The 15,569-nt window shown below is 42.5% G+C and overlaps 1 protein-coding gene across 3 annotated transcripts in view; it reads left to right on the plus strand.

The window, feature by feature from the left end:
- Positions 1 to 883: 883 nt before the first annotated feature.
- The window catches only part of CPQ (carboxypeptidase Q), a 438,744-nt gene continuing 424,058 nt past the window's right edge, over positions 884 to 15,569 (plus strand). The window contains exon 1 of one of the 3 annotated variants that reach the window (XM_067017081.1): positions 884 to 986. The gene's annotated coding sequence lies outside the window, so the exon portion shown is untranslated. The other 2 variants (XM_067017082.1, XM_059043627.2) reach the window with 2 other exon arrangements.

Genomic DNA, 15,569 nt, shown 5'->3' on the forward strand with positions numbered 1-15,569 from the left:
TACTTTTTAAAGTTCCCAGTGAGCACGTGTTTTTTTCTTTTCTTTTTTTAAATTAAAAGGTTTTTTGTTTGTTTTTGTTTGCTTTTTTTTCTGGTTGAAGAGGAGACCTGAATTGCTCCGTGTTTCACAACGATAACTGTTTGTATTTGATAAGAGTGTGGTTAAACAAAGGAATTCAAATTTATCAAAACAGAAAACGTTGAAACTACGTGAGCACACGCTTTGTGACCAGCGACGCGAGTGACTCGCTGAGATTAAGCTACGCGGGGTAATCAGACGAGTCTCCTCTCTTCTTGGGCACCCTCATATAATTAACGCATTAACCAGAGACAGGACTCTTTCTGATCTCCCAGTTCGGGTCCTCTTGTCCACCTTCCATCATCACCGCCTCTCCAACAATCCTGCCCGGCAGGATGGGACAATAGCTGTTTAATAACAGCATATCCTACCCACGCTTACAAAGCGTGGGGTTTCCAGACGCCCTTATGCAGGCGCAGAGACTGGGCAACACTTTCACGCTTTCCTTTCAGCTCCACAACCCCTTCCTTCCCTACCTGCAGGGCCACTCATGAAAACACAGGACACCTCAGCCAAGCCCTTCGGCCCACCGGAGGTTACAGCTCTTGGAAGCCCCGCCGCCCAGAGACCCGCGAGGGCCTGAGGGCGACGCTCGGGCGCTTTGGCCCCTAAATAAAGAAGCAAGGCCGCGGGGCCCAGGGCCCAGGGTGGGACACTGATTTTCTAACGGGAGCCAGAGCCAGAAGGTGAGGTACCAGCTGGTCCGCCCGCGGCCCTCAGGTCTCCCGCGGCGCAGCGAGGCCCTCGGGCGTGGTGGAGGCGGCGCCCCGCCGGGCCCTCCCGCCCGCGCCCAGCCGCCCGGGCCGCTGCGCCCCGCCTTCCCGCCCAGTGCGCAGCCGGCAGGACCGCGGATACCCGGCAGCGTGCTGAGCGCCACCGCCGCCGCCGCAGCCCGAACGGCCGACCAGGTGCGTGCGCCGCTGGCCGGGCCGTGCCCGCGGGCGGCTGGGCCCGGCTCCTCCCGGCGGGCGGGCCGAGGCGGTGCCGGCCCCGGTGTGGACTTCCCAAGTCACCCATTCGTGGGAGCGACTGACGGACGGGGTAGGGAGGCCACCGGGAGACGGGCCGGGCGTGCGGCTTCCGCGACAAGGGCCCAGCAATGGGGAAGCCGCGTGCGGCCGCCGGGATGGAGGGAGATGCTGTGCATGGAGGGCAGCGAGCCGGGCGTGATGATGTCTCCTTTTCCCTCTCGTCTCGCGGAGGGGAGGTGCCCCGCCCCAAGCCTCCCAGGAGCTTCCCTCGCCCGCATCTGGAACCAGCACCTAGTTCCCCTGAGCCTCCAGGTTGCTTTATCGGGTCTCCTTTGTGGTTCTTTTCGTCTTTTATCTTGTACTTTCATTTTTGGTGTGTACGTCTAGGCTTCACGCAGGCTCTTAAGTTACACGGGGGCAGAGCCCCTGTCGGACTTCTCAGGTACTCGGCAGTACTCAAGTGAGCAATTGAATGAATGAGTGAGTTCCTATGAGGGAGAACTGGTGAATTAATGAATGAGTACACATGAAGTAGAGCTGAATGAAGGAATACATGAATGGATATAAATACACACGACGAGGAGGCAGTGGAGACACAGGCTTACAACTCTTATCTTCTGGTAGTTTCCCAAAAGCTGTGTGAATGTGGCACTCTTGTAAATGGAGTCATTCTGATTGTGGCTACTTAAAAGTTATATTCTATGCTGTTTTAAAAGAAAATAATCACCAGAAGCACCCCCTCATATTTCCACTCTAAGTAGATTTTCCTGTATGCATTGTTTAAAGTGAAGTATGCCTAAGCTTTTTTTTTTTTTTTTCTTGAGTTTTGGTTTCTACTTTGGAGAATCATTGTCACTATAATATTATTTAATGTATTTCTGAAAGATAAGGATGAATCTGAAGGTAGTACCACATGACTCTGCTTTTAGTGACTTGTTTGTAAAACCAGATGTCTCTTTGAATTCAGGATTGTGGAGGATCTTGTCTGTCTTCCTGAGACAAGTGCTGGCTTGTTTGTGGGTGACTGAAGAAGGCTGAATATAGTTCAGAGAGGAAAGAGAGACATTTATCGGTGTTGCAGACACTTTGGAAGTGACATAGGTTGAGACTGCTTTAATTCGATTGGTCACTGCATCACTCCTAGGTTTCCAGACCCAGGTTTCAGAAAAGCTGAATGACTTTAGATGTGTTACTTGATCTCTTTCGGTCTCAGTGTCTTAATCTCCAAGATGCAGGAGGTTAGGTAGGGCCCCTTCTTGAGTTAGACTTCGAGGATTCTCTTTTATCGGTTAAAAGGTGAAATTGCACGTGATTTCATGAAGCCTGCTCGCTTCAGCTGCTCTGCTTGGGATTCTGTAGAATTTTGGCTCCACTGTTTTCTCTGCAAATTCCAACTCATTCCTCATCCTCTCCACATCTGCTACAAAAGGACCTGGGAGCTTGAGATGAGAATTATAGACTCTGGGCTGGAGGAGAGAAAGAAGGGCAAGATTGTTTTGTGCACTGCCCCAGGTTCCTGGTCCTGGGTCTAACTTGTTTCCAATACAACCAGCCTGACAATGCCATGTATTTTCAGTATATCTAGGGATTTACATCACTATTAATTTGCCTGCATTTGAGATTAGTTATCATAGATCACAGCATTTTGGAAACGGAAGGACCTTAGAGATTTTTTTTAAGGCACTTAAGAAGTCATTTTACATACATATTGAAATATTTATTGCATGCTACACTTCACAAACACAAAGTCCCAAACATGTTAAGTAAGGTGAAATTAATGTTACCTACTTCAGTTCTTTCAAGTCTGTTGGGAGAAGTGAAGTCAAACATGGTGCTTGGTGTAAAAGACCAACTTTCTCTGATTCTTTTCTCAAAGATCCAATTATGGGGTCACATGTGGTTCCGGCATGGAATGTAACAGAGGTGATATTTATGGGGCACTGACCACTCACCAAGCACTGTTATATGTAACCTTTTTACTTGTATTGCCCCATTTATTCCTCACTATAAACCTAAGTGCTGGGTACAATTGTCATCCCTATTCAACCATCCTAAATGGAAAGAGTGCTTGGGAAATGGGAACGTCAGGCATTCAAAACACAGGCAGATGGAGGCAGGGTTTCTGCCAGAAATATAGACAATCCCTGCTAGGAATGCCTTGTAATGTTGTCGAATGTGGTCTCTGTGCGTGTTCCAGGTAGTATATTAAACTCTCGGGCATTGTGGGTAAGTAAATTTAGAATGGGAGCTCAGGGGTGGAAAGATTAAGACTGAACTATAGAGAATTGTTTGTTAAATCATTTTGAAAATTATTGAGTTCCATTGGTACTCTAGACTCTGATATTTTGACCTAGATGCACATGCATCCTAATTTTAAACGTGTTCAGATTTAACAATCCAGGGAGTATAAAAAGGATGACATCGAAAGCTGTGTGGGTGAGTGGCACCTAAGGGCTTCAAACTCTTGAGTACCAAACAGTGTCGTTTCTTGGGCGAGTTGCTGCCTCCCAACCTAATGACAACTCCCAACGCAGACAAAGTACAGTGCCTACCTCAGTTTAATGTAGGGGCAGAAATGCAAGACGAATTTCCAGCACTCTTATAATTAATGGACAAGAGCAAAAGAGGAAAAGAGAGGCCCATAAAGTAAGTGGGAAATTATTTTGTTTATTCTTTGTCAGTGAAGTTTAGTCTCATAGAAGGCAGAGACCAGTTGGGGCTGCTTGAAAAACAGAGAGCCAGTGCCAGTTTGATTTAGCTCAGGAGGCTGAAACTTTCAGCCCTGAAGGCGGGTGTGATGGAATAGACCTTCCCATTGCTCACAATATTATGAAAAAAACATTAAAGCAACAATTTTTATTACTTGCCCTGGAGCTAGAGCTTTAAAATATACTTTCTTCTCCCCCTGCCCTCCCTAAACCACTTAGGTTTTAAAAACAAACAACCCATTCAAGCTCAGATTCTTAGTCCTTTTCTTTATCCCTGGGCCCTGTTTCTTGAATGCAGCTAAGAAGGAGGACTGGTGTGCTTTTAGATCTATGGAATTTTTCTTTAGTTATTCTTTTACTCAGTGCATCTTAATTTCAGTAACCATTTAATGAGTGCATACTATGTGCCAGATAAAGATGAATGAGACACCGAGTTTACGTAGGAAAGTGATCCATCCACAGATAATTGCAGCACAGGGTGATGTGGAAGTAGTGGCCACTCATTCTCCCAGGAGAGAGGTATGGTCAGAATTTAGGAAGACTTCACAGAGCAGGTGAATTTTGAACTGGATTTCGAAGCCTGAAGGCCAAGAGGAGGGAGAAGGGTGTTTGTTCTAAGCACAGAGAACTACATGGGCAAAGAAATGGAAGCAGTCTGAGCGTGGCACTCCCAGGGGGAGATAGGGGTTGGGTGCATCTGTAGTAAAGAGGTCTTGTGAGGTTGGGGCCAGAGAGGGAAGGTCCTTGAATGTCATGTTATTCAGGCTTTTTCACAGCCTAGATAATCTTTAAGAGTTTTTAAGCTGAATTTTTAAGCAGAGGAGTGCTATGATTGGATTTCCTTTAGAAAATAGCTCCAGCAGTAGTATTTCAGATGAACTAGAGAGGGAAAAGCCAGGAGGCCAGAAGAAAATGAGGATGCTGTTGCTGTAGTCCAAATGCAATAGGATAAGGATCTAAACTAGCATAAGTTTGAGAGATATTCAGAATATAGGGAAGGCAGGATTTAATGACTAGCCTGCATATGGGAGATAAGGTGGAAAATAATTCTGAGGTTTTGGAATTGCTTACCTGGGTGGGTGGAGATGACACTGATGAGGGTAATAAACACCAGATGAGGAAGAGGTTTTGGCAGAAAGACAGTGCGACAACTTTGGAACATCCAGGGGAGATCCCTGGTGTACAGCCTTGCCTGTAGCTGTACTGTGACATCATGTAGCCAAGACTGGCCAAACTTTACGACAGGTCCGCAGTCTAAAAAGACAGATCAATTCAATAAAACACTTAAAAAGAAGGAAAAAAAGCACATTAGACTTAACTAATGACCCTTATATTTCAGGTGAGATCTTTAGAACTCTAAATGTTATGTAAGTTCTAGTGAAGGAACAAAGTTAGATACTCAGATAATGAGGGGTTATTATAAACCATCAAGAGAAACCAAAACAGAGCAACACAGACAGGAGTGGTTGAAAGGAACAAAGATGAGCAAATGGCAGGAGTGTAGCAGACATATAAAGCACAGGTGTAGGCAGATTTGGAATACAGAGAGGAAATTTGAGCTGGCTCTTCCAAATAATGTATTTCTCTAGTGGTAAGAATATCACATGCTTTGGTTTCTCATCTTATTCGGCTTGTCAGGGAGAGACAAATAGGTGATTGTTTAGAGGTGCTGTGCAGAGGGTTTGATCTTATTTTGCAGAGAAAGTGTTGGGAGACTTTGAACTGAGGGAAGAATAACAGAAGTAGAGTAAGATAAAATGAAAAGGATAATGATTAGGAGGAATTTTCAGAACTTTTAACGAATTCTGTGAGAAACAGTAGCTAACAGAGACGTTAGATTGATGTAGTGTTCTCTTAGGGTTGTGGCATTAAACTTGCTGGGAAAAAAGGATATATTAGCATAGCACCTTACATTTTAAAATAATTTTTATATGAACCCGCAGAAGCATGTACAGGCAGGCACTATTATCTTTCTTTTATAAATGAAAAATCTGGGTATTAAGGAGGCGGTAGTTTGCCTCAGATCCCATAACTGGCAAGAACTCTAGGCCTTCTGAGTTTCAGCCCACTGCTCTGTCTATTGTATTGGAACCTTGCTTTGCCTTGGAACCTTGGCGTTTTACAATGAGTCCCCTCCACCTCCCACCATGTCCACCATGTAAAAGTAAGAATAAAGCAGATGATATTTGAAGGCCAACAGAGCCCAGATCTCTGGGGAGACAGGCAGTGATGGAAAGGATCCTTAGCACCAACTCTGCTATGTGCAGTAGGGATGGTTATGAAGGGGTGGATATAGAGAATTGCTGTGGAAATCAAATAATACTTAAAATGTAATAGGAGAGTCTGCAATATAAAAAAATCTTATGATTAGATCTTCCAAGAGGCAAATAACCCCTTTACAAAGTGAACTATTAATCATTCCTTAACATATTATCTGGAAAAATCCAGACTTTCAATATGAGGTTTGCTTAAAGCAAGATACATCTGCAGTAAGCTGCGTCTACATTGATTGTATTATATGTGAAGACGTTTCCAAGTTGAGTCAAATGAGAAAATGGGGATGTGGACCTGGATCCCCTAATTATTTGAGGCCATTTACAACACATTGAATGTAATTATTTTCAATTAAATCCATCTAGCTACCTTTGCTTCTTATGAAGCACCTACAGGTAGGACACTAGCCACAGCTCAGCTGGGAAATGGAGAGATAAGCCCAACACAGGCACTGCCCCTGGTGGGACCCACAAAAGACAGTCATCAGTGTAAACCCATCAACATAGTGGGCTGGGGTGGGAAATCCAGAAACCTTTACTGACCTTAAGTTCCACATCATTATTAAAAAGAAACCAAGTGTAATTCAAAGCAAAGAGCATTATACCAGATCTAGAGTTGATAAAAGATAAAATCTATAAGGAAGACAGAATAGTTGTGACTTTTTATGGGCTAGGCATTTAAACATATTTATCTTCAAAGAATATAAAGGAAATGGTCAGAAGTATGAGAAAATGACCAAAACAATTTAAAAAATTAATTTTTATTAGAGTATAGTTGATTTACTTTGTTGTGTTAGTTTCTGCTGTACAGCGAAGTGAATCAGTTATACATATACATGTATCCACTCTTTTTTTAGATTCTTTTCCCATATAGGTCATTACAGAGTATTGAGTAGAGGTCCCTGTGCTATACAGTCGGTCCTTATTGGTTATCTCTTTTATATATAATAGTGTGTATATGTCAATCCCAGTCTCACAATTTATCCCTTCCCCCCTTCCCCCTTGGTAACCATAGTTTGCTACACCTGTGACGCTGTTTCTGTTTGTAAATAAGTTCATTTGTAGCCTTTTTAAAAATTCCACATATAAGCAATATCATATGATATTTGTCTTTCTCTGTCTGACTTGACCAAAACAATTTATAGGAGAGTTTAAGATCTGTTGTTTAGGGCTTCCCTGGTGGCGCAGTGGTTGGGAGTCCGCCTGCCGATTCAGAGTACGCGGGTTCGTGCCCCGGTCCGGGAGGATCCCACGTGCCGCGGAGCTCCTGGGCCCGTGAGCCATGGCCTCTGCGCCTGCGCGACCGGAGCCTGCGCTCCGCAACGGGAGAGGCCACAACGGTGAGAGGACCCCGTACAGCAAAAAAAAAATAAATAAATAAATAAAAATCTGTTGTATATGACATATTAAGCAGACAAAAGCCAAATGGTAACGTACAAAGACAAATGGTAAGATTTGAATAATATAATTCATGAGTTTGAAGAATATAATTCATAAGAGTGAAAAGGGATATAGAAAGTTTCAATAATATGGTATATTAAATGTTTATCAAAAAATTCTTTATGTTCTATATGACTATATATGTGTAAGATATATGATTATATATGTATATATGTGGTCTCTTATTCACAGAAAATTCATTTCTTCTTCAAACATTTATGAAAGATAGTAAAAAATGTTTAACGAAGAATTCAGTGAATTCGAGAGTCCTGCTGGTCTTGTGCTTTGATCCTCTGGTTTAGCCCATGTTTTCAATTAGCTTTGTAATTGATTGAAATGGTAAAAAGAAAACATCTTCTCTTTCACCATGCTGTCGAGTGGCTCATATAATTAATCTTCCACCTTCATATGTCCTTTTTGTTCCCAGAACATCGTTTTGAGGTTCTTTTACCATTATCAGAATACTTTGGATCTATGTTATCTGTGACTAATCTGAAGATGCATTTGTTACATTTGATTGAATGTTCTAATTCATTAATACCGTGTGTAGTGTATTGCAAAATTTACCATCTGAAACATCTGGCTGTTCTTTCATAGGGTTTTTCTTTTCATCAGCTTTTCTGAGATAAGACTTACAGAAAACCAGGGGCCATAGGAAGACTAGGGAATGAATGGAGGATCACAAACCCGAATTTAGTTCTTTGGGAAGCAGAGGGCAAATCATGGAAGTCAGCACTATTCAGACTTCATTTCACTACTTACTCAGCCTAAATTTTAGGGTTTACCACTTAAACTAACCACTCACTAGCACCCTGTATTTGCTGTAGTTTAACAGTTAAGAAAATAGGATCTGAAGTCAGTTTCTTGGTTTCAGATTTCAGCTCTGTCACCAACACTGGTGTGACCTTGGACCAATTACGTATCCTCTCTATGCCTCAGTTTCTTCCTTTGTAAAATGGGAAAAAAAATTATAACTATCAGTGGTAGGCAGAATAATGCTCCTCCCCCAAAGATGCCCCTGCCCTAATCCCTGGAACCTCTGAATATGATAGGTTATGTGGCAAAGGAGAATTAAGGCCGTGGATGGAATTAAGATTGCTCATTATCTGACTTGAAATCCATATCCTGGATTATGTGGTGGGCCTAATTAACAGTGGGAGAAGGGGGCAGAAGAGGATCAGAGAGTTAGGGAGATGTGACTATGGAAGAATGGCCAGAGAGGTGCAATGTTGTCAGCTTTGAAGATGGAAGAAGGAGGCCATGAGACAAGGAATATGGGTGGCCATTAGGATCTGAAAAAGGCAAAGATCCTTCCCTAGAGCCCCCGGAAGGAATGCAGCCCTGCCAACACTTTGATTTTACCTGATGAGTCCAGTGCTGGATTTCTGACCTACGGAACTGTAAGATAATAACTTTGTATTGTTTAAGCCACCAATTCTGTGGTAATTTGTTACAGCAGCAATAGAAAACCAATGCATTATCCTATAGGTTTGCTGTAGGGTTAAGGGATATAAACATTTAGGACAGGCCTGCTCAGTCTTTCTTAGCCACTATCTTTATTATTTTTTTCACTGGTATGTTCCCTCCTGTCTTTGCACCTTTGTAAGTAGCTGTTTTGTGATTACCTGAAATTGTTGGAAATCACCCCCCTCCTTCCCCAAGACTGTGGCCTTAGGAGTTTCTCACTCTCAAGGTAGGCCATACTCAGTCTCCAGCAATTTGTTAAAATTACTGTTTAGGTATTCCTAGACTTTATGGGTGCAGTGGCTTCTGCGCCAGATAAGCAGATCTGGGCTGTGACTCTCTGGATTTTCCTGTCTCTCTAGATTTTAGAGTGGTGGTTTGCTTTGCACCCTCACTTCTCTGCTCCAAGGAGAGTCATTGGTTTTCAGTTTGCTCATTTTATTTGTTGCTGTAAGGACGGGAGTGATGACGGAAGTGAGCTCGGTGCTCTCATTGCCATGTGGCTCTAATGAGCTCCTCTGTTCTCAAGAGATCTCTGGCTCTACACTTGATGTTCTTCTGATTTCTGTTCTCTGGTTTTCAACTCATCAATTTCATTCCCAAATATGCTTTCTGGGTTTTCTATTTCGGTTAATGGCATCTCAATCTATGAGATAGCAGGTGATGTGATGTATCTGAAATATAGGGTACAAAACAGGATCAAAATCTGGGAGGTTAGCCTTAACTCTTCCCTTTTCCTCATCCTCCCACATTATTAAGTCACCAGATGCTGTTGTGTCTACCTGTGATAGAACCTGAAATTTTCTGTTTTTTTTTATCCCCCCCATCCTTTCTATCATGACTCTAGCCATGTTCCTTATTGTCTCTTGCCTTGGCCAGGCAGAATCTTTTAAATTACTTCGTCTTCCACACTGCTTCTAGAGTTGGATCATAGGCTGGATCATATTACTTCCCTTCTCAAAAGACCTACATTTTGAGAAATTGTCTGTGGAATAAAGTCTAAACTCCTAATAAAGTCTAAACTCCTAATGTGGCATTTAAGGTTCTTAAAGATTTGGCTTTAAAATGTATTTCTCGGTACGTTCCTGCGCATTCACTTACTGTATTAGGTCGCTAGGCCTGACAAAACAAAATACCATAGAGTGGGTGGCTTAAACAGTAGAAATGTATTTTCTCATTTCATCATTTCTCAGGTTTGATTTCTTCTGAGGCTTCTCTCCTTGGCTTGCAGATGTCCATCTTCTTGCTGTTTCCTCACATGGTCATTTTTTTTCTGTTCGTGTGCATCCCTGGTGTCTCTGTGTGTCCAAATGTCCTCTTCTTATAAGGACCTCAGTCAGATTGCATTAGCCCCACCCCCATGCCCTCATTTTAACTTAATTACCTCTTTAAAGTCCTTATCTGCAAATATAGTCACATTCTGCAGCACTGGGTAGTAGGGCTTAAACATATGAACTGTGGTGGGGCACAGTTCAGCCCATAACACCTACTAGATCCCTCCATGTATTCTATATGTGTGTATCAGATCACATCATGAGTGTACATCACGACCTGGGAAGATTTGAAAAATACTGATTCCTGGTCTCCACCTAACTCTGTGGGTTCTGAATCACCATGTCTGAAATGGGACTGGGAATACACTTCTTGTATGCATGTGTATGGTTAAATTTCTCCCTAGTGCTTTGTAATACTTCAGCTTTTTATACGCCAGAATTTTTAAAAAAAAATCATTTCTGGGAAACATAATGTTCACATCTTTGCGCATGGTTGTTCTTTAAATACCCTTCCCACCATATAACTATGCAAATTCATCTATCCTGCAAGGCTGAGCTGAAATATCATCTCTGTTATTGCTTCCTTGTGATAATCCTGCAATACTTTATCATTACAGTTGCCCCTTGAACAACTTGGGGGTTAGGGGCACCAACCCCACAGCAGTCAGCAATCCGAGAGTAACTTTACAGTTAGCACCACCTACCTGTGGTTCTGCATCCTCAGATTCAGCTAACCTTTGATCCTGTAGTACCTGCAGTATTTATTGAAAAAAATCCACATATAAGTGGACAGACACAGTTCATACCCATGTTGTTCAAGGGTCAACTATACTTTATTGTTAGTACTTGAGAATCTGTTTCCTTTTGTCTTTGTATCGCAGTCATTTGCCTTCCTCTTTCACTGGCTTCCTAAGGCCTAGGACGACATATTCTTTTTTTTTTTTTTTTGCTGTACGCGGGCCTCTCACTGTGTGGCCTCTCCTGTTGTGGAGCACAGGCTCTGGATGCGCAGGCTCAGCGGCCCAGCAGCTCCGCGGCATGTGGGATCTTCCCGCACCGGGGCACGAACCGGCGTCGCCTGCATCGGCAGGCGGACTCTCAACCACTGCACCACCAGGGAAGCCCAAGGACGACATATTCTTTATCTCTGTATATCTGAAACAGTTGCAGTTGCTTTGAGCATAATAGGTAATCAATCAATGTCTGTAATATGAATAAATGAATGAACTCATTAATAAATGCTAATAATTTTCTTATGATTTTTTATCCAATGGAGACCATTGGATAAAACAAATAAGCTTATCAAATGTAAAACTAGTGGCAAATTTTTATTCTTGAATTGAGTATCCTTAACATGATACATGAACAATGGTCTTCATGTGTATTTCCAATTTAGAACTTTAAACATGTAAAATTTTTTCTTGAAGAAGGTATTTGATAATAGGAAGAGGATATATAGCGAAGGCATCATAACAATTTGTGATAATGACAATCTTTTTTTTTTTTTTTTTGCGTTGCATTTTCAAGGCAGAGTGTGGATGCTTCAATTCTTAAAGATGAACGGATTCCCTAGTGTCCACTTGTGGTGTGCCTTATAGGGGGTATGTTAAGGTAGAATTGTCTATTCGCTGAGCTAATAATAAGCTGTGTTTTCCTGGGTCAGTGAATAAGAGAAACAGTTCTCGAAATAATAACATCAGCTAAGACCCAATTTCCAGGCAGGGATCAAGAGTCTGACTTTTCCTTTGTGTTAGTTTTCCCCAAACTACTAAAATTTCTAGAGATTGGAGTAATTGCCTCTCAAATAATTTCTCCAAAGCCTTTTCTGAACCGGAGCAGGCAGTAAGAGAGATTGGCAGGGGAAGGACTGATGTCTGCTCATGAGGAGAAGAATGGCTCTGCCTTGAAAACACAAGTGAGCCTTTTTTTTAAAACATCTTTATTGGAGTATAATTGCTTTACAATGGTGTGTTAGTTTCTGCTTTACAACAAAGTGAATCAGTTATACATATAAGTATGTTTCCATATCTCTTCCCTCTTGCATCTCCCTCCCTCCCACCCTCCCTATCCCACCCATGAGCCTTTGGATGTGGAAATTTACAAGTCTCAGAGAGTCCTGAAACATCTTTAGAAACTGAGCCCAGCGGAATAATGAGAGGCTGTGTTCTGGCTTGGCATGGGAGCCTGTCTGGCACAAACTACACTGTAAACAACTCAAACATTTCAAACATTTGCATCTGCATACATGACATTAGAGTCTCAAAATGTCCAATTAAACACTTCCTCAGCTGACCTGGTGTCACCCTGGCCTTTCTGATGGGGAAGGAGTTTCAGCTGATATTGTTGTATGCTCTTCCTTTCTGGACCCAATCTTGGCCTTCTTATTCAGACAAAATTCTTCTTAAGGGAATTCCCTGGTGGTCCAGTGGTTAGCACTCAGTGCTTACACCGCCGTGGCCCAGGTTCAATCCCTGGTTGGGGAACTAAGATGCACAAGCCACGTGGCATGGCCATGCGTGGCTGAACCACACTGACTCCATTTTGTCATCTCCATCTTAGGTCCACAGCCCTACCCCCTCCCCTTTCTGGGTGACTCAGCTTTAGCTTAACTTACAAGGATATGTTCCCCATCAGCTTTTACCCTTATCTTCATCTGCTGTGAAAACTGGAAGACTGGCTTATGCTGACACAGATGGTTAGTGGTCCTGAGATCCCTGGGGGAGGGGAAAATCCACGGTCCCCGTCGGTGTGGTCATGCTTCTCACTTGGTAGTCAGATTCCGTATTTAGCTTTGGCCCCTTCAGGTCCCCCGGTACCCCTTCGCATGGTGCAAAGTGCAGCTGCGAATGCCTCTGGATCATCCCGTCTGCCTGGCCCTTCCTGCCTGTGTGTAGGTTACCCACGACAAACTTCATAATTGCACTTTATGGAATCGCCTGCTTTGTTTTTCTGTCTCCAAGTTCCTTGTCAGTTTGGAGGATATTATTCAGTATCTCTGCCTCCCAATAATTGGTACAGTATGGATAGAGAATTTTGGCTTTGGAAAGGAGGGTGAGCAATTCTTTCACTGGGACGTGAGCTGAGAAGAGCTGTATAGATAAAGGGATAGAAGAGTTTTGAGTTGAGGATGAAGAAAGCCAAGGCATCTCATGGTCATAATATCGTATTCTCAGTTTTGTAGAAGAGGAGAGCTTTTGCTGAGCATGAGGGGAGTAGGGATTGATTCTGGGGCTTAAGGAGAGTGGAAAAACTTTGTAGCAGCTGCTGTGGGGAATTTGATAGGGGTCCGTTGAAGATAAATACAAGGGTTGCCGAGCAATGCGAGGGACCCAGCTGAGATCAGACAGCCTTTCGTTCATGTGGAGATATTCGGCAGGATGAAGTAAATGTTGATGACGGTATTCTGGAGCACGCACAGAGAAAATTCAAAATTAGTTTTGAAGAATTGGCAACTTGGGTGAGGAGGAAAAGCAAAGGTATTCTAAGGTGCTAATGAAAGCATTGTTGGAGTCATTAATTACCAATTGAGGTTTTGAACCAAGATTAATCTGAAATGATGAGTTGGGTGGAGAGAAGTACAGTCAGACTGGAGACGAGGAAGTGTCTTAGTTCGTTCTGACTGTTGTAACAAAGTGCCATAGACTGGGTGGCTTATGCACAGCAGAAATTTACTTCTCACAGTCTGGAGGCTAGGAATCTGAGTTCAGGGTACCAGCATGGTCAGGTTCTGCTGAAGACCCTCTTCTGGGTTGCAAACTGCCACTTTCTCATAGTGTCCTCACATGGCAAAAGAAGAAGGTGCCCTTTTATAAGCGCACTAATTCCATTCATGAGGGCTCTACCCTCATGACCCAATTACCTATCAAAGGTCCCACCTCCTAATACCACCACATTATGGTTAGGATTTCAACATATGCATTTTAGGGGGACACATTCAGTCTATTGCAGGAAGCTCTTCACTTAGCGTCAGTCTAGCTGCTTCTCTGTGCCACATGTGCTGAGTGGTGGGGATACAAGGATGAAGAAAACACAGTTCACTTTGAAAGCTCAAAAGCATTTTTTGGGCTTCTACTATATACTGGGTGGAAAGACATTGATCTTTCCCTTGAAAAGCTTTAAGACTAGTGAAATAGTCTGGATAATTTCGATTCAGATTGTGGTAAACTTTGAAGGAGGTAAGCAGAGGGTGCTAGAAAATTGTAGAAGAGGACATTCAACACAACCTGTGAGAAGAGGAACCAGGTCAGGAAAAGCATCCTGGAAAAAACTGCCTGAGTTGACTCAAGATGATTGAAAGACTATTGTGGCTTAGATAGGAAACAACTCAAGTGTCTGTCAACAGATGGATAAAGAAGATATAATGTGTAAGTGTATATATACATTATACATATATACACATATATACATAACACACACACACACTGAAATATTTTTCAGCCTGGGAAAGAAGGAAAACCTGCCATTTGTGACAGCTTGGATGAACCTTGAAGACATTATGCTAAGTGAAATAAGTCAGACAGAGAAAGACAAATACTGTATGATATTACTTCTATGTGGAATCTAAAAGAGGTGAACTCAGAAAAACAGAGAGTAGAGCCATGGTTCCCAAGGGCTGGGGGGTGGGGGGAAATGGGGAGATATTGAAGCAAAGGGTACAAACATTCAATTATAAGATTAATGAGTTCTGGGGATCTAATGTACAGCATGGTGATTATAGCTGATAATACTGTATTGTATACTTGAAAGTTGCTAAGAGAGGAGATCTTAAATGTTTTCACCATTAAAATGAAATGGTAATTATGTGACAGGAAAACAAAAAAAGAATGATTGAAAGAGAGTAGGGGTGGAGAACAAGTAGAGTGAGAGGACTGCTTTGGCCAGGGCAGATAAAAAAAGTTTCCAGAGAGAAGGTGATCATTGAGATGCGTGATGTATGATACTATTGCCAAGTGAGAGAAATAAAGAAGACCTGAATTAAAGTGGTAAAATTTTTGTTGGTAGGGATAGAAGAAAGAGATGTAAGAGGATAGAATGATGAGATTTAGTGACTGAGTGAATATGTGGGAGAATGAATAGATAAGACTGAATGATAGGGACAATTATGTTTTCATTAACAGAAAGAGGGAAATCCTCTTTCTGGGTTAGAGAAGATTTTGGGGGAGATGATGAGTTTAGAGATTTTGAACCAGAACATCTGATTATAAGTGAAAGCAATCCAACTAAAATGATATTAAACCAAAAGAGGAAATCTGTAACTTTCATAACTGGAAAGTTCAGAGATACAGCTGGCTTTAGGCATGGCAGGATCCAGGTTACAAATGATGTGATATAGGTGCATCTCTATCCCCGTTGTCTATATCT

The sequence above is a fragment of the Kogia breviceps genome, chromosome 17 (genome assembly GCF_026419965.1).
Source record: "Kogia breviceps isolate mKogBre1 chromosome 17, mKogBre1 haplotype 1, whole genome shotgun sequence".
Classification (NCBI taxonomy): domain Eukaryota; kingdom Metazoa; phylum Chordata; class Mammalia; order Artiodactyla; family Physeteridae; genus Kogia; species Kogia breviceps.